Raw genomic sequence first — 12,371 nt, 5'->3', positions numbered from 1 at the left:
CCATGTGCTGCTAAGTTACATCACAAAGAATGTGGCTACATCACAGAGCCATGACTTCAAGTCCTCAATACAAACAAGCATAACACTGAGCTCTATTTTTTTCCACATTAATTTTTTCCCAAGCATTGCTTTATTCAGAGATAAATTATAAAAAATTCTCATGGTATAAACCTGCAAATGTATGCAGAGATGCTAGATAATTACTACAAAAAAAAAATAGAGGGAACAGTTTAGCACATAACTAGATAAAAAAACTGATAATTGGTTCTCATAATTTTGTTAGGGAAAGAAGGAACATATTAGTCAAACTCTTACAATGCTCACAGGTCACAAAATTAGAGATGGAAAAGAGCAAAGAAATCATCCAGCTCAAAATTCTCATTTTCCCATGCCCTAGAAATACTGGTTTCATGAATATTTCCATTGGTAGGTAGCACATGAACTAGAACTTAGACTGATCTCTTGTACTTTTGGGCTCTTTCAACTCTTCTATGTGATTTTTATGCTATATGAAGTTCAATATTTTTCCCGGTAAATGTGGCAGTAATACAAGTCCATAAGATATGAATCACATACTTTGCTTCCTACCAAATGACTGTCATCAAAGCTCCACACACTAAAAGAAGTCACATTACACCCATGTTGTCTGTACATGTCACCAACCACTTAAGTTGGCTCCACTCACATTGGAATAATCTTATTTCCATATCAGAGACTCAAGGCCTATAAAATTCTACATAGAGTTCTGTGCTGCTCTAAGCAGCTAGTGCAAATTTTTTTCCTTCTATAAGCACACACTCATATTATGAGTAATTAGGATAATTGATTTTTCATAAATATCCTTTGACTTCATTAGATGGATAGAAAATACTGCACATCTCAAAGCATATCATGTTAATTTTGCCTCTATTTTTACACTTGGATAACAAAAGATGGAATTTGCTATTTGAGAAGAGAAAACTCAAGTCTATATTTGTCATACTTCAATAATAATTTCATCAGATAAGTGCCAAACATTTTATAAATATTTATATTGTACTCAATATTACCACTAGAAATGAATTACAAATATGTTTTTCTGACCTTAGTTTCTCCCAATACAGTAATAGCACTCCACAGCAGATGTGTAAATACATATTTACCCAAAGTAATTAACAAACTGTGCTAGACAAATAAAATTTTAATCTACTTTTACTTTTTTATTACCTATAAACTTCTCAAAAGGGGTCAGATTATCTTTTTAAAATGTAGGTTATTAAAACCCTGCAGTTGTTCACAAGGGGAAAAACCACTTAATCATCGAAGGACCTGGCTTATTAGTTCACTTATCTGGTCTATATCTCTATAAAATCACAAATACTGATATGGTTTTTGTCTCCACATTATACATAAGGAAACTAAAACTCATATTATATTGAAAAGGACATAGATTTAGGCAGCACCAAATGGAATTTGAACTCCAGCTCCACAATTTACTAAAAGTGAGTGAGTGTTAATCGCTCAGTCACTTCAGACTCTTTTCGACTGTAGACTGTAACTCACCAGGCTCCTCTGTCCATGGGATTGCCATTTCCTCCTCCAGGGGGATATTCCCGACCCAGAATCAAACATAGGTCTCCTGCAATGCAGGCAGATTTTTTTTTATCATCAGAGCCTTCAGGGAAGCCCCAATTTACAAGCTTATTTATAAAATAAGGAAAATACTATCCACTTTAAAAAGTTATTGAGAGGATAAATTGAGAGAAGCCATGGGAAATGCGTTACCAAAAAAAAAAACTAACAGATTCAATAAGCAGTAACTATTATGAACCTAAAATCTTGGGGAAAATCGGTGGAAGAGCCACCTCTAACACCAGCTCCAAGAAGTTCCGAGAAATTGTTGCTGGTCCCTCATGTGCCTCGTCAGTCAGGTAATCTGTACGAAGCTCCCTGGGTGCATCCTGCAACATCAGAGGGGTTAGAGAGACCACTCAAGTCACAGAACTCAGCCTTGACCTCGAGGAACCTAAATTCTGGCTATGGATACAGTACTATTATGAAATAATAGTGACTACACTTCTGAATACATTCAAGGGGCTTACATGGTAAGAAATGACCTTTGGGAAAGTTTTAAAGGTGACTGAGAGAATGAAAGCTGCACTAGAGAAAAGCTAATTGGGCCACAGTCTGCATGAAACACTGGATCTGAGGAAGTCAATCAGAAAGACATGGTAGGAGTCTGCGAGCAAGAGGACAAAGACCTTGCCAGCAGTAAGAGGGTGAGCCGGAGAAGAAAGGAGAGAGAGGGCTTCACTGCCCCCTTCCCGGTCCCCAGGTGCTCAGGCTCTGATTAGGCCCCCACTGGTTCCCTCAGCCAAAGGAAGTGGGGAGGTGGGGCCATCTGTCTACACTCTGATCTCCAGGCCACCTTCCAAGGAATCCTTTGCCATAAAGCCTTAGCCTTAGCCTTAGCCTTTCAGCTAAGCATCATGAATGAAAAGCAGTCTTAGGGGCTCTTACATAGGTAAGAATTCAGGTGTGTTACCCTTGTTAATCCTATCTGTCTTTAAATAAGAATTCTTTTAAAGAAATAGTCAATAGCAATCCAAAGCAATAAATTCCTGATGGGGACTTTGAGACACTCTTGCACCTACATTAATGAGAGAAGTGTTTTAGAAGAGAGGCATTTTCTGGGTGCCCCTCACCCTCACTTTTGTTCAGGATGGATTCTGATCCTCTGCCCTGGTGTCTGGTAACTGTGGTGACAGCGTGCAGCTGGTAGCCACAAAGATGCATGCCCTGTGGTCACCTCTGCCATCCATTTTCAACTGCTTTTAACTTCTTGAATAATTACTGGAAAACGTCTGAGCTTGAACTGAGCTAGGGGGAGAAAAGAGGGTTAAACTGTAGGGGGGAAAAAAAAAAAATATATATATATATATATATATACACATACACACACTAAGATAAATTCACCACACAATTACAAAGATTCCACTCATTTAATTGTTGCATCCAGTATCAAACCACAGCACAGAGTTTTTAGTCACAAAATCATTCCTGAGAGCCAGACTTATCAAGAATGATAAAATTTGTGCATCTTCTCTTTTGTGGTTGGGTCAGTTTAGACATTATCATCTCCCCATTTGGCCGGAATAGCTTTACTCTTGGGATGGCTTCAGAAGGGACTTTTCTCTCCAGTTTCCTCTCCTCTCATTATCTTCCTACTAAAGAAGAATTCCTCTAGAATCAGCAGAGGAGACACCCTCCACTGTATTAGTTCATACAACAGGCAGCCTGCAGACAGCAAAAACCACGTGGAAGGAGAAATTCTTAATGATTTGCTGAGTTAATCTGTATCACCATTGACAAAAAAACAGAATATTTTCTTGACACTCTTAATAGACAAACCACTTTTTGGTGGTCCATTGTCTAAAGCAACAGAATTGATTTTTTAATTTGGTAATCAATGAAAGCTAGAATCAAAATCCTTCTTTATTAGCAAATATTCATGGAGTCCATTCACCATCCACTCTGGTGAATAAGCCTCTTTTCAAAGTATTTTAAAGATTGTATTCCACTCTCCTCTATAAGCCTGCAACCCACCCACTTGGGGGAAAACACTGTTTATTCAAGTAGAAAAGCAGGTTGGTTGCCTTTAGCAAGGCAGTTGTCTACATGGTACTATTCCAAAGCAGTGTTTACACGTGTGCTTTTTTCAAACAGACTGTAGCTAGAGCTCCTAAGTTGTTCAGTCAAAAAAAAAGTCTCATGAATTGTTCCAAAATATTCCTTTCAGGAAATGTCTATTTCCTTGGTCTTTCTTGCCTTAGCCAGAGCAAGGTCAGCTGCAACAGAACAGGCATAAGTTGACCCAGTTATTATTGCATCCCTGAGTGTTAAAGTAGCCTCAGCAATAAATGGATATTTGGGTTACATAGCTCATACAAAGGGCAGAAGAGAGCCTTGAAAGGATCCTAATGCCTCTTTTCCGTGCCTGGCACAGTAAACTCTTTTTTCAGAATTTTTAGCACTAGTCACATCCCAAGAACTCCCTGACCCTGGGAGGTAGTCATTATATCGTTTACCATGACATGGATTTGGACATGTCATGCATTGCTCACATCAAGTCCCTGAGAAGAGTAGCTCAAACTAAATCCCTTGCAATAAGTTTCCCAGATTTTATCTAGATAGGGTATGAAGAATAGCCTATAAAGACACTAAGCAGTCTATTCTTCCTCCTCCACCCAATTGCACAGTGAGAAAGTGGACCAGCACTCCGGTCAATCTGTATTAAGTATCGTCTTCCCTCAATGATTCATTCCTCCTTTAATTCAAATGCTGTGGGGAAGACTCACACATGAATTCCTGTTATCATAGGAACATCAGAAAAACAGTTGAAGGACTAGATGTTACAAAAGGCCTCATAGGGTTAGCTGTGTCCAAGGATCAGATAGACTCCAGAATGGAAAAATAATGCTTTTTTTCTGTGGATAAATAAATAATTTTTTTAATTTAAATTTATTTATTTTAATTGGAGGCTAATTACTTTACAATATTGTATTGGTTTTGCCATACATCAACATGAATCCGCCACGGGTGTACACGTGTTCCCAATCCTGAGCCTCACCCCCCACCTCCCTCCCCATACCATCCCTCTGGGTCATCTCAGTGCACCAGCCCCAAGCATCCTGTATCCTGCATCAAACCTGGACTGGCGATTTGTTTCTTATATGATATTATACATGTTTCAATGCCATTCTCCCAAATCATCCCCCTCCTCCCTCTCCCACAGAGTCCAAAAGACTGTTCTATACATCTGTGTCTCTTTTGCTGTCTCGCATACAGGGTTATCATTACCATCTTTCTAAATTCCATATATATGCGTTAGTATACTGTATTGGTGTTTTTCTTTCTGGCTTACTTCACTCTGTATAATCAGCTCCAGTTTCATCCACTTCATTAGAACTGATTCAAATGTATTCTTTTTAATGGCTGAGTAATACTCCATTGTGTATATATACCACAGCTTTCTTATCCATTCATCTGCTGATGGACATCTAGGTTGCTTCGTGTCTCTTTCAATTCTGGTTTCCTCGGTGTGTATGCCCAGCAGTGGGATTGCTGGATCATAAGGCAGTTCTATTTCCAGTTTTTTACGGAATCTCCACACTGTTCTCCATCGTGGCTGTACTAGTGTGCATTCCCACCAACAGTGTAAGAGGGTTCCCTTCTCTCCACACCCTCTCCAGCATTTATTGCTTGTAGACTTTTGGATAGCAGCCATTCTGACTGGCGTGAAGTGGTACCTCATTGTGGTTTTGATTTGCATTTCTCTGATAATGAGTGATGTTGAGCATCTTTTCATGTGTTTGTTAGCCATCTGTATGTCTTCTTTGAGAAATGTCTATTTAGTTCTTTGGCCCATTTTTTGATTGGGTCATTTATTTTTCTGGAATTGAGCTGCAGGAGTTGCTTGTATATTTTTGAGATTAGTTGTTTGTCAGTTGCTTCATTTGCTATTATTTTCTCCCATTCTGAAGGCTGTCCTTTCACCTTGCTTATAGTTTCTTTTGTTGTGCAGAAGCTTTTAATTTTAATTAGATCCCATTTGTTTATTTTTGCTTTTATTTCCAATATTCTGGGAGGTGGGTCATAGAGGATCCTGCTGTGATTTATGTCTTGCCTATGTTCTCCTCTAAGAGTTTTATAGTTTCTGGTCTTATGTTTAGATCTTTAATCCATTTTGAGTTTATTTGTGTGTATGGTGTTAGACAGTGTAGAGCAGAGTTTCTCAGCGTTGTCACTATTGGGCTGGATACTTCTGCTGTGTGGAGCTGCCCTGTGCACTACAGGTTGGTTAGCAGCGCCCCTGGCCCCTCCTCACTAGACTGCATGCCAACAGGACCTTAAGTGGTGGTGCACCCAAATGTTTCCATACACTGTCAAATGACAAAGTTCTCCCCCTCCCCCACGGACCAGCACTGACTTAGAGCAGGGTGTATCTAGAGCCAGCATAAGGAAGACTTATTAGAAATGAAATGATAGTCCTGAATGAGGAGGCTGTAAGTCCTTCATCACTGGAGTTATTCAAACAAAAACTGACCTATATGTAATTGAGGAGACAAAGCAACATATTAGTATCTGAATTGTGTTGCATTTAAGGGCATTTCTTAATTTTATAATTATACGGTGCTAAAGCAAAATACTCTATTAAGATGAGTGATTATAACGAAAGTATCTAAAACATGAAACAAAATATAGACTCTTTTCCATTGGGAGTAATTTGAAGAAGTCTAATCAATTGTTACTTCACTTGATTATGGTAGTATTTGTGTGAGTTTGGTAAATCAAGCTTCTCAATTATGTGCTAGTTACAACTAGGACACATATAATTTCCCTTTCATTAGAAAATAAGCATTTATTAAGCATATGTATTTTAGGTTCAGCAAGAACACTACTGTGTAGACTAGGTAAGGGGAAGCAGAGAACATGCAAAATAAAATGCATAAATCTTATTACAAAACAGAAACAGGCTCATAGAAATAGAAAACAAGTTCAGAGTTACCAAAGGGGAAAGGAGAGTGAGGATATATTAGGAGCTTGGGATTAACAGAGACACACTACTACATATAAAATAGATAAACAATGAGGAGCTACTATATGGCATAGGGAACTGTATTAATATCTTATGACAACCCACATGGGAAAAGACTCTGAAAAAGAGTATCATTTTGCTGTATACCTGAAACACTGTAAATCAACTGTACTTCAATAAAAATATTTATAAATAGTAGACATTTTATGAGCCCTTGAGGCATCTATAAGCAAATATCAAATCCATACATAAAACACGTACAAGAACTGAGAATCAGTTGACCCTGTAAGTACTAGGAGACCAGAGAGAACAATGGAATGAGCAGAAGGGAATGGAGGTAAAGAGGAAAAAGACTCTTAGATCTGTGTGAACAGAAAGCTTGCCTTGGAAGTGTCCCTGGAAAGCTGCTTTCTCATAGTATAATGATGTATACTATCTGCTCATTCTTGCCTAAAAAGGAGAACAAAGTGTTTCTTCTATCTGGAATGCACTGTCCCTTAGCCATTTGGCCAAGCCAAATCCTTCTCTCTTTCTGTTCTCAGCTCAGACACTGTCCTTTAAAAAAAAAAAAAAAAAAATCCCTTTTATTTGTTTTTAACTTTTTGGCCATGCCACACAGCATATGGAATCTTAGTTCCCTGATCAGGAATAGAACTCATGCCTCCTACAGTGAAAGTGCAGAGTCTTAACCACTGTACTACCAGGGAAGCCTCATACCCTATCTCTTTTGAGAAATGTTTCCCAAGCTCCCACTACTTAAGTACACACCTCCATTACTAGCTTATTAACTATAATTATTCCTTTGCATATCTATTTTCCTACCTAACAATAAGCTACTTGAGTTTGGGAACCACATCTTTTATCTTTATATTGAGGGTACCTAAAACAATACCTCCACCAAGTTGAGAGTAAATGCTTTTTGAATGAATTGAAAGAATTAACAGACTGATAACCTGCTGCCTGTCCAGAAGGCTGGAAATCCCTGAATGAATCCTGGGTTGCAGATCACAACCATGACCTACTTATTCTAGGTCAGTCTGGATGATCATAAATGAAAAATAAGCATTTTTATACAATGGAAAACTGCATATGATACAAAAGACAGATGATGTAGCAAAGTGAGCTTGTGGGACAAACCCCCCCACCACACCCTCCCCACCTTCACTGCATGCCACAAAAGATGCCTTGATTTGAGAGTAGCTCTAAGGGTTCCACTCCATTTGTCCTTAGACTGACTATTCCCAGAGACTACTATCCAACACTCAACACAGGTGGGCACCCGGGGCCATTCCAGATTAGGTTGGTGCCTCATACTTATTCTCATCAAGCTCTCTTCAGGCTTTCCACATAAAGAATACAGTGTTGACTATGCCAGATTCTGTGCTAGGAGCCAACACGAAACAGAAGGAAACATCATCCTATCCTTAAGACAAGCAGAGTGACAGCATTAGAAATCCATTCACAAATCCACCTTTAGTGTCTCTATCACTAGAAAAGCAAAAATGATAGTTGCATTTAATGAGCTTAAAATTGCAAACACAACAATCACAGCAAAGATACAGCTATACACTTTTAGCATGCCTTCCTAAAAATTTCAGCTCGGTAATTAAAACTCTGGGTGCAGACTAACTAGAATTTATTTAATCCTTGACTCTTTCCTCATTTCTAAGACTAAGATATTAATAGGACTTCTTTTACTGGGTTATTGCATGAATTAAATGAGAAAATACATGAAAACTAGGTTAAAAAAAATAGAGTTTCACACATAATGAGAATTAAACATTTTTGATTTTAGTATATATTATCTGTTGGCTTAAAAAAAAAAAAAAAAACTTTCAACATCTCTAGTGCAAGAGGAATAGTTCCAAGAGGAATTGAGGTTCATGAAGGTCAAGTACCAAGTTTAAGTTTCTACCACTTTACAAGCAGTGGAATCAACATTAAAATCTAGATAGCTCGCCTCCCACACTGCTATCCTGATCACCCCCTCTCACAGCCTAAGCGTCAGAAAAACTCAAGAACTATCTCAGATAGAATCTGTTTATTTATTTCCTTCCCAGACTTTTCATGCTAAAGCAATCTCACAAATCCCACCCCACACTCCCCCCCATCAAAACAGGGCTGTGTTATTTAAGGACTTTATCTCAGGGAGGGAGGCAACAGCAAGAGCAATTCAAAAATGCTTTTGTTAACATTGTTTCACTGTAGAAATTTCTCGCCAGAGGTAATTATCTAAGATGCACTATTTCTTTTCCTTTGCTTTGGAGTTAATTTATTCCTTAATTAATTCCCCTTCTGTCATGTGTCTATTTGGAAACTACTCATGAAAAACAAGAGATTACCATCAGCACCACTGGCCGCAGGGCAATAGAACGGCCCATGACTGAGAACCAGCTTCTGTGCTGTTCACACGTCTAGGATGGAGGTCGTGAAATGAAAACCAAGGGGTATGGGCATTCCTGAAAGATCAGAAAGTGTTTCATAATATAGTACAATTATAGATTAACAGGTCAGCTCATCAATGTAGGACTGTTGAAACTTTCAGTTAAAATTTAACAACACAAAGTTCTCTTTCCAAATCACTATCAAATATGTGCCTTCTTAATAGCTCAATATATACAAGGCTCAGGATGTCAATATGGAAACAGCCAATGCGTAGCAGTTTATAATAATGCAAGTCTATTGATTTAATGCAGAATAGAAGCACTTTTACAGTTCTCTGAAAAACGCAGTTGAAAACTTACAGAGTATTTTCGCAATAGTGGACTCTGAAAATTCAAGAAAAATGTTCCCAAAACACCTGCAGTTAAACTCTAAGCAAACACTGCTACTCCAGGCCGTATAGCAGTGGGACTTGGAACACTGAAATTGTGGCGTCCCTATTTTTGACATCACCACCTGGTATATTATGGAAATCCCTCTGTTACTAGTGACAAAGTCTTGATTCCTGCCAGCTCCTTGATTTTACATTCCCATAGAGGGAACTGTAAAACACAAGAAAATACAATAGGGACAACATCTTCAAAAATTATATGCCAAAAATAGACCAGGTTTACTTGCCAAGTGGTCAGAATGGCAAAGCATATTGAGACATTTGCCGTCACTTATTAGGGTCAAATTGGCAGGGCGTGCATCCCAGGGACTAGCAGGTCCCTACCAGGCACTGTGTCTCCACTTTGGGTGGCTGCCATTAGGTTCACAATGAGGCCTCAGAGAATACAAACCAGGCAATTAAGCTCTCCCAGTGTGGAAAACAGATGTGATGGAACACATAATCTATAATTTGTTCAGGATTTTTCTCCAAAAAGTAACCTTCCATCAAAGCAAAAAGGACATATGTGCATTAAGCATACATTACCTATATTGACACAGTAGTTTTAAGGAATATCATTTATACAAGATTTAAGAAATGTGACAATAAATGTAAGCTGGTGTCATCCAGTGAACTTCAGCTGCTATCAGAGTTCACTTAACTGAATCTCTGCTTTTATTTCTACCTGCAAGAAACTGCTTATGCCCTTTTTCTGAGATGCTTCCAGGAATTTAAAAGTTCTTTAGCCTTTTTATAGTCTCCAGTGATGAACATTATTTATGACCTGCTTCTTTTCAAGAAGATTTCAAGGTGACCCGTAATGACACAAACAGGAGAACAAATTAAGACATGAGTACTTAAGTAATTACTACCAACCGAATAAATGGTTTTAATGAACTCGGGTTTTATTTTTTAACTTCCAATCTTGACCTTTCTACTATTAACTTATTAACTGCTATTAGGATTACAAGGTCCCTGGCCTTCAACACCTCACAGCCTGAGTCAGAATGAGTATGTTGTCCATCTGATTACCCTTCCCTGACTTTTTCTTTTCAAGCTGGATGTCATCCACTGTGGCCTGCTTAGAACATAACTTTTGTCATGTCATTCCTTTATTTAAACTTTGTAATGTCTTTTTATCTCTTAAAGAATAAAAATCAAAATCTTTATCATAGCATGTGAAATACTTAGCAGTCCAGGCACAATCCTTTAATTCTTCCTCATCCTACTAATCCCTAGAGGGCACTGGGTACCCTGATAACACTGAATAATCTGCTACTCATAAGGCAGAAGTGAATTTGCCCATCTCTGCCTTTGTGCTCATCTTTCTGCCTGAAAACTTCCTTTCCCCTCCTCTGCTTGGTAAACATTCACTCGGTCTTCAGGATCAAGTCTAAGTGTTACCTCTACACGGGAACCCACCATGACTCACTTGAACCTGCTCCTTCACCTGTGTTTTGGTATATGTACATGCATCTCCAAATTTTATCCTTAGTATGCTTCTTTGTCTCCCACAAGACTACACCTTCCTGGAAGACAGTCGGGGTACATTGCTCATCTTAGGACAATATAAATTTGAGCATAGTGTCTTGTAACATCAATGTCGATTGAAGTTTGCTGAATGAATGACTGCTGGATCAGCCATTCCCACCACCTCTTTCATTTTTTGAACATTTACTAAGTGCCAGCTGGTGAGTTAAGTGCTTCACAAGTATTAGCACTTCATCCTTAAATAACTTCACAAGCCAGAGACTACTTATTCCCTTTTTACAAAAGAAGAGACTGAAGCTTAAGGAATTAAAATAACTTAACTAAACCAATAACTTACAAAACTAAACTCAAGCAGCTAGTGAGAGAATGGGCTGGTATTCCACTGCTGGCCTATTTGATGCCAATCCTATGCACTGAATGGTTACCCTACTTGCTTATATGCCTGACAGCTCTGTTGAAGTAATGAACGTTTAACAGAAACCCATGAATAGCATAGTTTTATTTACTACAAATAATATGGTATATAGCCCTCTGTCCTAAACTATTGCAAAGGATCTCAGAAATAAATAAAAATCACTTTTTAAAAATTAAGCTACAGTCCTTAGCTCTTCCTACACATCCTCAACAGTTTCGGACTTCAGTTAACAGTAGAAAAGGATAGGAGTGTCTTTTTTAATCAATAGGACTAAATTTATCACATTATGTTATACAAGTGACTTCAGGGGCCACAGAAAAGTATGGATTTGTTCAACTTGTGGCTTTGTTAAATCCTCAAGAGGCACTGTAAAAAATCAATATCCAAGGCACAAAAGGATGTGTTTTTAACAGGTCTTTTGCTGTCAAGTCATCCTTGAAGTCATCTTTTTGCAGGTGTCACTGGCAAACACTAACACACACCAGACAAGATATGCCATAGACTTTCTGATCTTATTGTTACGGACTGCAACTCAGACTCATTCAATCCCATGATTTCTCTTAAAAATTAATTCATGAGGGGAAAAGGAGTAAAGAGCAGATACAGGCTGATACAGTAGGCAACATGTCATCTTGTTTCCCTTCTAAGTATCTGCTAAGACTAGTTGGAAACAAGTCATTCCTGAGACAGTGCCTTGTTAGAAAGGGAGCAAGACAGACCCTTGTCAAATGTGGGTTTCACGATGAGAAACCTGACATGTCTGATGATGCCAGTCTCCCAGGAAAATGTGATTCAAGGGACCCTACATGGTCTACATAGCACTTCAGCCTCAGTAATAAGGGATGAGAATGCCAAAATGGCTAACCTTGCTATTCATGAATTACTTAGTCACAAAGGAAGAAAATGAAAATGTCTGACAATACGGGTTACAAACCACAGGTGTTGAATGCAAAGATTTCAGGAGAGAGAGAGACAGCAGTCAGAGTTACTCTAAGCCATTTATGAAGGTTTCCACCATGATTAAAGAGTCCTTTTCTGGAACATCCCTACAAAATCATCAGGACTCAGTCATACCA

General features: G+C 38.5%; 1 protein-coding gene across 1 annotated transcript in view; it reads left to right on the top strand.

The window, feature by feature from the left end:
* Window positions 1-12,371, top strand: part of GRM3 (glutamate metabotropic receptor 3) — a 251,401-nt gene that overhangs the window by 150,004 nt on the left and 89,026 nt on the right.

The sequence above is a fragment of the Bos taurus genome, chromosome 4 (assembly GCF_002263795.3).
Source record: "Bos taurus isolate L1 Dominette 01449 registration number 42190680 breed Hereford chromosome 4, ARS-UCD2.0, whole genome shotgun sequence".
Classification (NCBI taxonomy): domain Eukaryota; kingdom Metazoa; phylum Chordata; class Mammalia; order Artiodactyla; family Bovidae; genus Bos; species Bos taurus.
Note: the sequence above shows the minus strand (reverse complement) of the source record. Positions and strands in the feature narration are given on the sequence as shown.